At 35.9% G+C, this 16,309-nt stretch overlaps 1 long non-coding RNA gene across 3 annotated transcripts; it reads left to right on the top strand.

Moving 5' to 3' along the window:
- Nucleotides 1-8,050: 8,050 nt before the first annotated feature.
- LOC112151805 lies at nt 8,051-13,210 on the top strand. Of its 3 annotated transcripts, XR_004948125.1 has the most exons (5): nt 8,051-8,128; nt 8,342-8,547; nt 9,255-9,514; nt 10,365-10,502; nt 12,961-13,210. It is a non-coding gene; the product is annotated as an uncharacterized LOC112151805 (long non-coding RNA). The 3 variants fall into 3 exon arrangements; XR_002920192.2 differs by lacking the exon at nt 9,255-9,514; XR_004948126.1 differs by lacking the exons at nt 8,342-8,547; nt 9,255-9,514.
- The last annotated feature ends 3,099 nt before the right edge of the window (nt 13,211-16,309 follow it).

Below are 16,309 nucleotides of genomic sequence, written 5' to 3'. Positions count from 1 at the left end.
ATTAGCCTAAAAAGAAGAAAAAAAAAAATTAGGTTAGCCCAAACAGCTAGCATATAGGTGTGATATTAGCTAAACACAAAAAATTAGCTAAAAAAAACGGAAAAAGCAGGAATTAGCCCAAACAGCTAGCATGTAGCTGAAATATTAGCTTAGCTCCAATACAGCCTAAAAGACTGAAAAATTCTACATTTGCAGGGGGGAAAAAGCTAGCGTGTAGCTAAAATTATAGCTAAACTCCTAGCCTAAAAACTAGACAAATTGCATAAATTAGTCAAAAAAAGTTAGCATGTAGCTGAAATATTTCCTAAACTACATGTTGAAAAAAACTGAAAAAAGCCTAAATTTACTAAAACAGCTAGCATGCAGCCAAAATATTAGTTTGACTTTAAAACAGCCTAAAAGAAAAAAAAAAAATTCTAAATTAGCCAAAACAGCTAGCATGTAGCTGAAATATTAGCTAAACTCCAAAACAGCCTAAAAAAATCTTAGTAAATGCCAAAATAGTCCAAAAAGGTAGCAGAATACCAATTTTTAAAAACTTTAAAACTGTAACTTTTTAACATAATTATGAATAATAAAAATGCAGGAATATTATTCCAGAATAAATCAGCTTAAACCTTAAATAACTTTCAATATTTTACTCTCCATAAAAACAAATTTTGTCAAAACTATAAAAGTTAAAATAAGCAAGATAACATCAGGCTGTCAATAACAATAAAATAAAATGATCTGGAGGGCCGGATAGAACTACCTGGAGGGCCAGATCCGGCCCCCGGGCCTTGACTTAGACTCTACATGCCCTACATTCATGTTTTTCTCTCTATAATTTCCCCCGAGTCTCTGAACATGCCTGTCAGTTTGACTCCGGCTCATTCTCGGGAAAGTGTCCACCTTTTCCTCAGGCATCTCGTACCCGCTCTCCACGGCTTGGAGACGGCAGGCTTCCAGCGCAGCTTCCTGTTCTCCACAAAGAGCCCAGCTCGGTCTGGGAATAGAAGCCGAGCGGCTGGAATGAGGACAGAGGAAGCGGGCAGAGAAAGGGGGCATTTTTGAAGGATATTTCCTTTCATACCTTCCGCTCCTCTCATTTTCTCCTCATTATCAGGATGTCTGGTGCCAGACCTCCATCTCCATCCAGCTGAGGGGATGATGAGATACAAAAAGAAACGCTCTGTTCTTTGATCAAATGATGTCCTGGTCTGGTCTTGATTAAGTCAGTCCTTGTCTGTTTTCAGGAAAGCTTAGAGAAACTTGTGGCTGTAATAAAAATGAATTTATTTAACTAATTGCTTAAGTATAATCCCCAATTCTTCATCATTCCTTTTGACATCCCAGCATGCATTGGGCTACTGTGCTATTCGGAGACGTCTGCACCTCCTCTCCCACAGCCCGAAAGGAAAGTTGTGGTTTCTCTGATGGTTTCCACAGTGCAGCGGCAGCAGATCTTCACCGGCAGACGGCTGCCCTCTTCAACCTATGCAGGCCGTCTGTGCCGACTGATCCGGCCACAGCCGGCCATCTCCTGCTCAGACCAAACGAGACGGTCCGAGGAATGAAACGGCGCTGTGGGCTAACGGAAAAAAGAGGAAAAATCCTGATACCAAAACTCCAGGACGCTAACGCTAACCCACGTCCTACACGAGCATCCATAAAGACCCACTCCAACGTAAAATGTTATTTTTGGGGTTTTTGACGTGTTCTTGTATCATTTTTCTCATGTTGGACAACATTTATGAATACAATTAAGTTTAAATTGTATTTCTGAGTGTTTCTTACTTACTTAGTGAACTGACACTGAGTGTAACCCCCCGAATTTAAAAACATTTCTTTAAATAAGTGAATACATTCTGTGGGATATAAAAATAAGTTTATGGTTTTTTCTTTTTAAGAAAAAAAATCCTGGTCTTTAAGACATTTTTTTTTATTTGACCTATTTTGATTATTTAGCTTTATGCAAGCTATTTTGGCAAATTTAGCCTTTGTTCAATTTTTAAAGGCTATTTTAGAGTGTAGCTAATATTCCAGCTACATGCTAACTATTTTGGATATTTAGGCATTTTGTTCTGTTTTTTTTAGGGTATTTTGGAGCTAAGCTAATATATTAGCTTAATGCTAGTTATTTTGGCTAATTTAGCCTTTGTCCAGTTTGTCGGGTTGTTTTGGAGTTTAGCTAGTATTTCAGCTACAAGCTAACTATTTTGGCCATATAAGCCTTTTTTCAGTTTTTTAAGGCTATTTTGGAGTGTAGCTAATATTTCAGCTACATGCTAACTACTTTTACTATATTAGCCTTTTATCAGTTTTTTAAGGCTATTTTGGAGGGTAGCTAATATTTTAGATAGATGCTAACTATTTGGCCTATTTAAGCTTTTCTTCTGTTTTTTGGGTTATTTTGGAGTTAAGCTTATATATTAGCTTTAAACTAGGTATTTTGGCTAATTGAGCATTTTTCAGTTTTTTAAAGCTATTTTGGAGTGTAGCTAATATTTCAGCTACATGCTAACTATTTGGCCTATTTAAGCTTTTCTTCTGTTTTTTGGGCTATTTTGGAGTTAAGCTAATATATTAGCTTAATGCAAGTTATTTTGGCTAATTTAGCCTTTCTTCAGTTTGTCGGGCTATTTTGGAGTTTAGATAGTATTTCAGTTACACGCTAGCTATTTTGGCTAATTTAGCCTTTGTTCAGTTTTTTAAGGCTATTTTGGAGTTTATCTAATATTTCAGCTACGTGCTAACTTTGTACAACCTGCAGTGTCCGTACTGTGTTGTCAGGAAAGTATGGCATAATGGGGATCTTATTTGTGCACCATGTCACAAAAGTCTTCGTTCTCCACCACACTGAGAGAGCGCATATCTTTATGAATAAAATGAATTACAAATTGGGTGATTTTTGTTGCATGTGTTGAACTCGGCGGGAATTTGACGGAATAAACATGTTCAGCTGTGAGTAGAGATCAGAGTTAGCTTGTTTTGCATTAGCGTTTACCTCCATTCCATGACGACGGAATAATTTAGCATTTATTCGCTTTTTAAGGCTATTTGTGAGTTTAGCTAATATTTCAGCAACATGCTAGCTGCTTTGGCTAATTTAGCCTTTTTTCGGCTTTTTAGGCTAATTTGGAGTTTAGCTAAAATTTCAGTTTTATGCTATCGGTTTTGGCTGAATTAGACATTTTACCAGTTTCATAGGCTAATTTGGCCTTTAGCTACTATTTTAGGTTGCTGGCAGATTCAACTTTTTTAAGCTATTAGCTTATTCAATTTCAGCTTTCAACTTCAGCATTTTCAGCTATAAGCTTTGAGTTTTTATTTATCATTGTAAGCATCTTTAGCTATCAGGACTAGCATCTTCAGCTATTAGCACTAGCATCTTCAGCGGCAGCATTTAGCTTACAGCATTCACACTAGCATTATCACAGGTAATGCTATACGTCAAGTTTTCCTCAAAGATTACAGAAATGAATTACTTAAAATTTGGCTACGTGTGACTTTCTAGAAAGCTATGAATGTTTACGTTTAGGCTGTGATTGTTACCCTTTTTCTGTTAGCCTACAGACCAACCCGACCCCACAGTTTTGTGGCCCTCACAAGAAAAGGTTTGGGGACGAGCGACTCTTTAGAAAACAACACAGAACTACAGACAGCTCACATACAGACAAGCACAATCTTGACTAATTGTTTTAAGGATTTTTAAGATGTATTTCTCTCTAGCTCAAAATCTGTCTGTTGCGTTTGATGTTTATCAGCTTCAGATATGCTGAATATTTAGACTTCCACATTACTCCTACAGAATTGCCGCCGAGACACTGATCACCGTTTCTGAGCTTGTAATGCTGAGAGGAATGTTTCCAGCGATGGTAATCAGAGATATTCCTGCAACCTTTCCGGTTTCATTCACCATAACTCCGACTCGGACTTGTTCTTGACTCTCAGCTCACGCCAGACAAACACTCAGGGGGTTATGCTAAAACAACAACAGAGCAACTATCCTGAGGCTGGGATATTTCCCGCTGGACACCCTGACGGGACAACGCCACGGAGAAAGGAGAAACAGGAGCGTGCGCTCATTATGCCGCCGTGACCTCAGAGGTCAGGGACAGGAAGGAAGCCGGCGGACTCGGCACCAAACTGGAACGCAGGTTTGTTGTGTTTTTAAACAGGCCACAGGACTTATCTCTGCTTCAAAACTGAAAATGAAAACAGGATTTATTAGCTGTCTGTCTTTATTATCTCAGTATTTATTTATGCTTTTACTCCTGCTAGAAAGTGCTAGTTTTTCATTCATAAAGCTGGATTTATGAGTTCAGATTATTTCTGGAATTTAAAAAACTCATTTTCTAGTTGTGACATAAAACCTTCAAAAAATATTTTAACCATTTAACCTTTATTTTTATGTTCATGATTTCCTTCAACTTCATGAGAAATTGAAAGTTTTAAAGAAATTATTTTAAGGACAAATTTTTAAATATTGTTTATTCAATGGTATTTAATTAAAAAAACATAAATTGTCCTTCGTGGATTAAGTAGTGGAAGTCAGAAAGACCAGAAAACTGAGAGTTGGATATAAAGAAAAACTGTTTTACTAAGATTTATTCTCTCAGTACCTTTAAGGTATTTCAGCACTGCAGGTAAGTAGGGAAGTCTCCCAACAGGTGTGACTAATTGGATGAAGTGTGAGATCTGCAGGTAAGAAAAACGACTGAAACTAAAGTTTAATTAGTGGAGGAGTTGGTTACGTTCATTTTTCAGACAAATCATGCATTTTGTGGTACAGATAATTAGATAATCTGCTAGAGACGCTACGCTAGCCTGTTTCTATTGTCCAAGACACGTAAAGAGCGACGCCATATTGGACATGTCGGTAAACAGTGAGATACGGCTCAGCAGATCCAGTAAAATGTTAAGGTCTGATTTTATAGGAAAAAAACGTCACAAAATAAGACCAAGGTTGTTGTATTAATGATTCTGTACAAAGTGTAACAGATGAACGACATTTTAAACTTTTCTGTAAATACATACATTATTGTATATGTCACGGATCAACCTGCTGCTTCCCTCTCCACCCACCAGAGGGAGCGCTCGCCTGAGTATTGACCCTGCACTCCCTCTCCACACTCAGCCAGAATTCCTCAGCTGTTTCCAATCCATCTCATCACCACCAGTATTTAATCTGCCTGCAGTCACCACCTCAGTGTGAAGTCTTGCATTGCCCTGCAGTCATTTCTGAGCAGTTTATTCCTTGTTTTGCCTCTGGTTTCTGACTCCTGCCTGCCTCCTTGACTCCCTGTTTGACTCCCTGTTTGCCTGTGTCCTGACCTCTGCCTGTATTTTGACCTCGCCTTGCCTCAGCCTTTGTTCTCCATTAAAACCTGGTTTGCACATGGATCCACATGCCTCTGCGTCTTCATCACAATACAGGAAATGCAACGCATATGGTTGTGATTTTAATGAAATCTGCGCACATACTGAGATAAATACAGTTAAAACAATGAAGTGGAAATAAAATACAATTAAAATGAACACTATGAAAGTTATTAAAGGTTAACCAGGAGTATTACAGTCAGGTCAAGAGGGACATGTGCATATGTCTTTTAAAAGCTCAGAAAACTTTACTTTAAAACAATTCAAGCGGCCTATATGAGCTCCAGCTCGATGGTTTTGAGCCGGAGTTGGTCCCGACGCACCGCCGGATTTCTATGTGTTATTATTCAACGTAAAAGACATTTTTTGACATACAGAAAAATACCGTTATAATGAACTCACTGTTAATTTTTTACATTAATGGCTAAATTGCCATAAAAACATAAATAATGTGTATTTTGTTTAAACAATAAAGTGAAATTTGACATTAAGAAATGGCTCTTTTAGCATCAAAGGTTGCAGACTCTGACATTCTGTTCATGTATAAAAGTAAACTTTCAGAATACTATTACATATAAATATGATATACATTTTAAAATCCTGGATTTTCTGTTGGCTGAAGAGGAGATCCTGAGATACATTCATGTCAAATTTGGTGTTTGTACCACAAAATGCTCGATTATTTTAACAGCTGGCTCCACTATAACTGTACATTTTCTTCACTTTCCTTTCAGTTACTATTAAAACTGGAGTGCGTCTGTAAATTTTCATTTTAATTAAAACTCTTGCTTCATTTATTTAACTTCACTTAAAAACGTTTAAATTACTGTTTGGCTCAATTTGATGCCAACAAAAAGCAGCTTCCAAATTTTTCTCAAGAATAAGTCGAGATTTTCTAAAAAGGAATGGATTAATTCATATGCATCAGTTTTCTGTGGACAAATAACCTAAATATTTCCTTTAAAGTTGCTCCCTTTATGGAACAAAAAAGAAAAATCTCTTTAACCTTTCCACATCTTACATATCAGTATCAGGGATTTACTGCTCGACCAGATATTTCCTGTCATCTCTAAATGAATGTAAACATGCATGAAGGTAATATATCGCTCTGAAATATGTAGGTCAAAGATAAAATTCCACAAAGTGAACCAAGCAAATGTTTTTTCTGGACTAAACTTTGATTAATCAACACTTCAAAGTTCATTTTCTCTGGTTCCAGATCTCCTACAGCATAACTCAACCAAACAGCTTCTTTGATGATCTTGTTCTGTCCTCCTTAAGGTCAGTCAGGATTTGTCGTCTTCTTTGGCACATTTACTCATAAATAAATTAAGGACAGCAGTAATGGCATATATTGTGTATCTCAGCTCACAGTTGGTCATCATTTAGGAGAAAACTGTAAATTTATCCTTAAAGTAAATCAGAAATAAAGCTTAAAGGCCAGTGGATGACCTGTCTGTGGATTCTTCAGGATTATTAGTGATTGATCCTTTTCTACAACTTAAAACGACAAAACAAAAGGGTTTCATTTGCTAAAACAAACACTGAAAACATCCAGAACTTTACAAATGTTCACACCCTGAGGTGAGAAAACATTTAGACCGAACAAAACATTGTTTATTAGTCGACACAAAATGTGAGCATTAGGGTATAAGAGGGGTGGTTAAAAACTGATTACAAATATATATAAAAAATTAGTTTCAATACATTGAAACTGATTGTAAAGTATCAAAATAAAGTCTAATAACTTGTGGAGTTCCCCAAGGATCTGTTTTGGGACCAAAATAGTTTAAATGATATAGCTAATGTATGAAAAACGTGAGTTAATTGTTATTATTGCGAAATAAACGATTATTTTTGGTTCAGGACAAAGTATTATTCAGTTAATTTTAGAAAGCCAAAGGGAGTTAGAAAACTTTAAAAATGACTTGAGATGAACAAGTTATTTTTTAAATAAAATGTTGATAAAAATTTTTGTTTTTCTGTATTTTTATAGAATAGAAATCAAAAATGTTTATAAAAAAAAGTTTCTTGGAGTTTGCTTAATTGGAAACCATACATTAAATATATATATAATAAATAAATAAAATTAGGAAAAAAAAATTATAATCCAGAAACCAAAACTACTCTAAAGTGAAATTTGGTTGCATATTCTACATTCAGCATTAATTATACTATACTTCTATACTTCTAGTACTGTAGTAACATTTTGGGAATATATACGTAACAAATATTGATCCAATAGTTAAAACTCAAAATAGATTCTCTAATTGAAGTCAGTCTCTAATGAATTGTGGTGTTATGTCAACATATAAAAGATTTGTATCCAGAGCCAGAATTTATTAAGGTTGGGTTGATAAAATTTAAGCTTAACAGATCAATAATCGATTCATAAAAACAGAAATAGATTTAACACATAATGTATTATGGGATTTCCCATAGGACGGCCAATGCTAACGCTCACTCGAACTAAACATACATTGCTGAAAAAATTAGCATCTTTATATGAATTTTCTAAATTCTTTCAGGAAAATATTTTTAAAGTAACCATTTGTGGTCTAAAACATCGTCCTTGATTTTTCTTCACAACGCTGCAGCTGTTGATGTTTGTTTTCCATAATAATTTCCTGGTAATGTAGCATAGTTGAAGGTTATGGCCACCAGATGGTGCTATTGGCTCGTGATTTTGACTGCAGTGGCCCTTTTTGACCTGAAGGAGATACCGTACCCCGGGGGCAAAGTCCGTTCTGAGCGCCATTTTTAAAAGGTAGGGAAAACGTGGTGTTTGTAATATTTGGGTCAAAACATTCCGAAATATGTAAATGTGTTTATTTTAATGCTTAGTAAAATTTATAGTTGGAGCTGGGTAAAATAAGACGCATTTTAAATTGTATTTACTGTTAATTGTCATTATTATATTGGGAATCAATACCTTCTGTGTGGTATAGCTGTTTATTTTTTTGGTGTTGTATTCATTCAGAACGTTTGTTACTGCTGTGAAAGGATTTGAAGGAATATAAATGCCCTCCTTGTTCTACCTGGTCCTCGTCTCACCTGGAATCCCTGATCCAACTGTTGTCTCCGATGCTTTAACTCTCCGGTTGGCAATTCCTGTCATCACAGCATCGTAATCACAACGCAGAGTCTCTGAGGTTCCCGGAGAGGTGTCAGTACAAGAGGATTACAGTAAAATACATTTAAATTTGTTGTTTTATTGTGATAAAAATGACTAAATGGTGCTAAAATGTTCCCTTAAAAGGCAAAACACCAGCAGATTATTTAATGCCATAAAAAGAAGTTTACAAATGCAATAATATCAGAAAAATCACTTTATTTTTGTTGAAAAAAGGTGGATTTGTACATCATATTTCATTTTAAAAACCGTGTTTTTCCTCATTTGTTGATTTTGATCTCCTGCGATTGACTGACATCATCTGGATGATTACAGCGACTCTGATATTAAACTGCAGTCGGCTCAGAATCCACTTTACATTCCACCCACTTGAGACTGGAACTAACAGCCCGTCCAAATGCACTGATTAATGACGCTCCAGCAAATGAGGTCATTACCAGGAGAAATTATGGCTTTTTTTTCTTGTGCATAAAAATCCTTTCATATATTTAACATACTTCACTTGTTATGTCTGTGATATCTGAATCCTCCACAGCTGTTAGGAAATCTCTCATTTCAGAACAATTTCAGTTGCTTTTGTCCGATAAATTGTTGCTGGTATCATTGCGTCTCGTCAGCACAGACTGTTTTTCTCCAATCGGGCGTGTTTGGGATGACCGGCACATTGCTCATGTAGATAAAAACAGAAGCGCTGGTCTGCATTCACCTGAGCGAGGAGCTCCAGCAGCAACTTTCTTTCCTTATTTCTCTTTTCTCTGAGGCTGTGAGTTATTCATCAACTGAGACCGGACTGCTCGCTGAGCCAAAGCTATTCTCGACTGGATGACAAAGTTAGAGGTCAGACCACAAAGTAATGAGCCACCCACCCAACATTCCCGGATGAGGTTGTTTTCCATGTCGGAGTCAAGATTGCACAAACTGTGGTCGTCCCAACGCAGACTTTCATCCCAGAGGAAGTCCTGGAGATTCTGCTGCAGTTTGTTCACACTGACGTCTGCGTCTTCTTCCTGCAGATTTCTGGTGATTTCCTTTAGAACCAGAGATGAAGGAGCTGTAGATCAGCTGGTTTTTGGTTGGTTAACAGTTTTATTGTTTAATTATTAAACAGGAAAAGAATGGAATAGAGTAAAAGAATATTCAAATGTCCAAATTACAAACAAACCATTTTTTTCCAGAGTTATGGTCAAATGAAGGTCTACTTTGTAAATAGTGGAAAGAGACGTTTCTTTACAGAAGTCGAACCAAAAGAATCGTCTCCTGAGAAACAATGGAAGCTCCATCACTGACAAACACGTTTAAGTTTTCAAAGAATCTGCAACAATGATTTCCTTGGCAAAAGATGCTTTTGTTTTGCTAAACCACGCCCACATTCCTTCATCGTTTTGTTTTATTTGTGTAAATTTTAACATTTTACAGGGGAGCGCCACTTTTGTGACCTCGCCACGCCAACGGCGTTCAAAATCTCTGACGTCTAAATTCAACATTTGTTCCCCAACGTGCTTGATCGATGTGATAGATGGGAGGAGTTTAAATTAGTAGAATCTACTAAAAGTTATTATTATTTTTCTAATATTCAAGATGGCGGCCTCTTCCCGAAGTCAAAGGTCAACAAACTTCCGTTGTAGTTGAAGACAAAGTCCGAATTCTTCCCCTACAGTTAACCCTCCAAATGGAGAATCGCAGAAAAACATCGTCTTCAAATTCCAACGTTACTCCCACTCGATGATGTCATCAATAGTCGCCGTTCAGCTACTTTAGCGCGGACCTGCTAGCGCTCTGAAAAACACAACAAGATCAATTTTATAACTTTAAAAGGTCATGCTAAAACAAAAGTCATGACTTACATTTAATGTAAACGTCTGTTCTTCAGAACACAAACGAGAAGAAATGAGGTCCCTGGATCGCCCTCATCAGATCCTGCACATTACATCATTCTGGACACCCCTACCCCAACCAGTGCCCCTATAATTGGAGGTACAACTTGGATTCAGCCTTAATCTGGAAGGATGTAAGTTAAGTTTTGTGAAAATCGTTTAATCAAAGTTTTTTTTTTGTCTTTTTTTAATTGAGCAAAAATGTAAAAATTGCCCAATTTCACACTTGACCACAAAATGACCTCCAACCCGTCGGTCCTGTGGCCATCCCATAATATTTCAAAAGCTCTGGTTATCTGGGACATGCGTTTTGCTTTTGTTAGTGGATTTTGACAATTTTTTGGAGTCTTTGGCCAAATTCATTGATTGGCAGTTTGTGTCGCTGTGATGTCATCAGTTTTTGGACGGGGTCGTCCACTGTGTCTAAAAATTCTGTTTTACTGGGTGCTAGGTGCTTCCAACGTTTGTTGAGTTTGTGTAATGGGAGAAATCTTTGGTCAGTAAGAAAGAATTGTTAAAATAATCTGGATTCTATAATAAACAGTTTCTGCTGTTGAAGTTATTGATGGTTTTTCATCTCGTTAAATCAGGGGTGAAACTCGATCACACAGGGGCCAAAATCCAAAACACACCTGAGGTCGAACAGGATAAACATTTATTGAACACTCTAAAACTAAATTTTTAAAACTTTAAAACTGTAACTTTTTAACATAATTATGAACTGGATATATAACATTACCTGTGATAATGCTAGTGTGAATGCTGTAAGCTGAATTTGGCTGGTGAAGATGCTGAAATTGATAGTTAAAAAAGCTAAAGCTGATAGCTGAAAAGGCTGAAGCGGAAAGCTGAAAACGCTGAAATTGATAGCTGAAAAAACTAAAGCTGAAAAGGCTGGAGCGGAAAGCTGAAAACGCTGAAATTGATAGCTGAAAAAACTAAAGCTGATAGCTGAAAAGGCTGAAGCGGAAAGCTGAAAATGCTGAAATTGATAGCTAAAAACACTGAAGCTGATAGCTGTAAACGCTGAAATTTATAGCTAAAAACACTTAAGCTTATAGCTGAAAACACAAAAATTGATAACTAAAAAAGCTAAAGCTGATAGCTAAAAAGGCTGAAGCAGAAAGCTGAAAACGCTGAAATTGATAGCTGAAAATGCTGAAGCTGATGGCTGAAAAGGCTGAAATTTACAGCTAAAACACTTAAGCTTATAGCTGAAAACACAAAAAATTGATAACTAAAAAAGCTAAAACTGATAGCTGAAAATGCCGAAGCGGAAAGCGGAAAACGCTGAAATTGATAGCTGAAAATGCTGAAGCTGATGGCTGAAAACGCTGAAATTGATAGCTGAAAATGCTGAAGCTGATGGCTGAAAAGGCTGAAATTTACAGCTAAAACACTAAAGCTGATAGCTGAAAACACTGGAGCTGAAAGCTGAAAACGCTGAAATTGATAGCTAAAAAGGCTGAAGCTGATAGCTAAAAATGCTAAAAATAAATTGATAGCTGAAAATGCTGAAGCAGATAGCCAGCTAAAATATTAGCTAAATGCCAAATTAGTCTGAAAAACTAAAAAATAAAAAAAAACTTAGGTTAGTCAAAACAGTTAGCATGTAGTGGAAATATTATAAAATAAAATGATCTGGAGGGCCGGATTCGGCCCCCGGGCCTTGACTTTGACACGTGTTAAATCTTCTCTATTTTGTTTTAAAGTCACAATAAATAAATACGACCACATTCTGTCCTACATTTTTAAAGTGAAACTGTCCATGCTTCATTTAAATCTGCATGTTGTGACCGTCTCGCCTGAGCAGGTCAGAACCTGAACGCCGCGCTCGCCTCCTCACTGCTGCTGTTTGATCCTCCACTTAGCACCGACTCGCTGTAGATTTCATCAGAGTTCCCTGATTGAATCCTACTGCTCAGATTTTCAGTCTGATTCTTCAAAAACAGCATTAGAGGAAACACCATCAATCATCTGAGAGCAGTATGTCATCCCACAGGCTCCACGCCGCTCAGCGCTCCGGTCGCTCGTCTCCTCTCTGAGAACTCATTCAAGTAAACGTGAAGAACATGGACAAACGTTTCAGATGGTTTTTATGACCATCTGAGGCGGAGCTTCAACAAGAAACACCTGAGAGGATGATGGGAGCCGTCGTTTTTCATTCCCACGACCTTCTCAGTAGTTTTAGTTCAGTCAGGGAGACTTCATTGTGTCACAGATCTTTAGTGAGTCCTCATCGTGTGGGAAGTTCTTTTTAGTTCTTACCTGAGGATGAAACGTGGAATCTGACAGATTTCTGTTTTCTTCTCTCTCTATTCTGAAACCTCTGATTTTTACTCATCCTCAGCATTCTGGTCAAATGCAGCTGCTGTTTCTGCTCTCAGTGGGGCAGATGTTTACTCCAAACCCAAAATGCAAGAATACAGGTCATTTGTCAAAATATGGTCATTGTGTTGAGTGCAGAACCCAGATCTCTCTGGTTCCCACAGGGATATTTTTGTTTGCAGTTTGGCTGCAGATTCTCCCCAAAGTCACGTTTCCTCTGTGTTTTGCTGGGATTTTTCAACCTTGCCATGCATCTAATTACAGCGTTGTCTGTCGCTGCTCGTCAATGAGAAGCAGATGGACGTTTACTCTGAATGCTGACGTGTAGCAGAAGATCTGGTCTGAGGGAACCATCCAGGAGTGAAGAAGCAGCCGGGGCCGAACACGAAGCCGGTTTGGTGCAGGAAAAAACTGGAATCAAAGACTAAAAAACGTCTGCAAATCAAATGAAATCTGTCAATTCACAGGGTTCACATTTGATTGGTAAGTTTGTGAAAATAATGTAAAAAAAAAATCACGAACGGAGGAATTTCTGTTCATGTGTATCTGCTGACATCTAGTGGACAAATGTTGTCATTGCAGTCAACATCCTGCAGGTGAGAATTTTTAGGATAAAACTTAATACTTTAATACTGTGAATTCTTAGTAAGCATTCACACTATAGTGATTTTCCTGCTCCTTTCACACGTTTTTCGGCACATAAAACTCAATCACACTTTTTGGTGTTCATAAACTACAACTTTTGAAATATTGAGCAAAATAGGAAATGAATTAGAAGTCCAAGCTACTGGTTTGAGCTCCAGAAAACTTGGACAAAATTCACATCATAGAAAATTTCTGGTCTTGGTTGAATAGAATTTTATTATTACAGACTAGTGGTTCAAATGTCAAAACTATTAAAAAAAAAAAAGAATTAATTTTAGGAAAACATAAATTCAAAACTGAAGCAACTTTTAGATTATTGGGGTTGAAATGCGTCCATATTGTATTATATTTTACTGTGACAGACATGGACAGTACTGGACAGTTTAACCACAAAAACATTCATCTTCACATCTTTAGTTCAACAGATCAACACTGCGCTCTGAATCACTCTTTATAGAACTTCTGGGTAACAAGATTTATCAAGATGTTTTATTCTGAAATTCAAAACTTTATTACATTTCTTATTAAAACACAAAAAACCAGAACAATTAAGCGAGTTACTGCCTCCAAACCAGAATAGTAAAAACGACTCAAGAGCTCCATCTGCTGGAAGAAAGGGAAGCGTGCAGACAGACACTGATGGAACTTCTGCTTAAAAACTTTAACAAATGACAAAACATTTCTCTGATTATAAACTTTAAATGATTAAACAGTCACATCAGGAAAGGTTAGAGATGCTTTTATTTTGATGAACCTTAATGTAAAACCATGAAGATATTTTAGCTTTAAAAGCATTCCATCCAACGAATCAAACTTTATTTATAAAACTTTTCAAACAGTAACACAAAGGGCTTTAAGGGGTTAACATAATTAAAAATTAGAAATACAAAATACCGTATAGAATGTCCTCAACCCTCCTGACCCCCCCAACATAACATCATGAAACATATGAAACATAAAATGAAACTCAAAGAATAAATACAAATAGAAACCTCACTGAAGTGAGTCTGAATTCTTTATTTTATTTTGTTTTATTTCATTTATTCTACATATTAACTGCAGGACATGTCAATTTATAATCAAAGTCAACACATGTACATCATAAAATGTGCAATAAAATGCATCCTAACTCTTTTAAAACACATTTGTATTAAACACAAAGGATATTATTATTTATCAATTTAAGCAATAATATAAAATAATATTTCTTTGGCCAAATTTTACTTTTTTCTTTACAGTAATAAATAAGTTAAAATAAAATTTCATTTTTTCTGAGGTCTTTTTGTTTTCATGCAACATTTGTGAAGACTTTTTAATTTACACTTACAAAAAGTTTATGAAAATATGGTGGTGTAGTTTTTATCAATAATTTTTAAATTAGCTCAACTTTATTGATCCCATTCTGGGGAAATTCAATCATCAAAACTCTAAGGATCGGCATCAAAGAGGAGACAGGAAAGGAGATTATTTTCCTTTGTTCAATGTGAAGAAAAATAAAAATGACAATGTCTTAAATAAAAGTTTAATCATCTGCTGTGAAGTTTCTTTAAAGTAACATTGGGGAGTTTTTTATTTCTGTGATTCTTCAGAAACATTTGAGCCACACAAACATTTTTATTAGTTTTCAGATTTTCTTTTGTATTAAAATGAAGGTTGAATATGTTTTAAGTTTGTAGCATCGTCGTCTCTGGAAACGTTTGATTCTTTATTGATCTTTTACCTGCTGATCTTGATAAACACTCATATTTCTTTGTTTATTTATCATTTAAATCCTTTATAAGTTAAACCATTTGTAAACTAATTCTACTTATTGTGACAGTATATACAGTTGAAAGAGAAAGTTTGTGAATCCGTTGGGATTCTTTGGATTTCTGCATGAAATTGTCATAAATATTTTCAGATTTTTGTCTTTTTTGAACGTTTACACATTTTTGTTCAGTAAAAACACAAAATCGTAGATTTTCTGTGTCGTATTAGTTTACGTCGAGGTCAGCGACCTGTAACAGTAAAAGAGGCGTTTGGGTTCGTTTTCTACTCATCAAAGCCGTAGAGTTTTATTTTAGCCTTTAAGAAATGAGGATTTGGATTCATGACCTTCTGTTTTTTAATTATAAACATGAATTGTGTCTATTGTTTGGCACAAACATAAACAAAAATATGAAAAGAACATAACATCTCTCAAGAAGTGATTTCTTTTTTTTTTTACTTTTTTTCAAAATAAAAGCTGCTCTGTGCCAAACAGGATCATCTCAGTGCAGATAGTAACTAATGTTGTTCAGCATAAGATAAATGTGCTTTTAACTCATAAAAGATCAAAGTTTTTACCAAAGTTTACATATAAAATCTGTTCATTCTGGAGGTAGAGTGGAGCAAACAAAACGTCTTCAGGTCATCAGGATGTAAAAACCTTCATAGTTTATCATCTATGTGAACCTCAGACATCAGTTTATACATTTATCTAATCTAAATTAACTAAATGCTCATTAAGAAGCAGCAGTCTCCATGACTTATTCTATGTTTGACCTCAATGGAGAGATAATAGATCCACATGTGGATCTGGAGCTGCAGGTTACAGACTCCTGGTTTAGGTAAACTGTGTCTGTCGCATGATGTGACTTTGATGAAAATAAGAACATATTTTATGACAAATTCATGCAGAAATCCAAGTAATCCCGAAGGTATCACATATTTTTTAAGTCTATTTTTAACCATTGCTGACGTTTTTTTTAAAGCATTAAGAGCTTTAAAAATGTAAACATCAGATAAAAACTAAACAAAATTCTGGTTAAAGTTTTGATTTATTGTTTGGGTGTTTGATTATTATTAAAAGAAAATAAATTAAATCTGCTGCAGCAGGAGGACAGTACTTTATTTTGAAAGGAACCTCCATGTGCTGCTGTCAAAAGTCATAAAAAAATATAGAACTGTTTTAATTCATTTAATGTAAATATTTATAAGATGTGTTTCA

The sequence above is a fragment of the Oryzias melastigma genome, linkage group LG6 (genome assembly GCF_002922805.2).
Source record: "Oryzias melastigma strain HK-1 linkage group LG6, ASM292280v2, whole genome shotgun sequence".
Classification (NCBI taxonomy): domain Eukaryota; kingdom Metazoa; phylum Chordata; class Actinopteri; order Beloniformes; family Adrianichthyidae; genus Oryzias; species Oryzias melastigma.
This window is presented reverse-complemented; position numbering and strand designations above follow the sequence as displayed.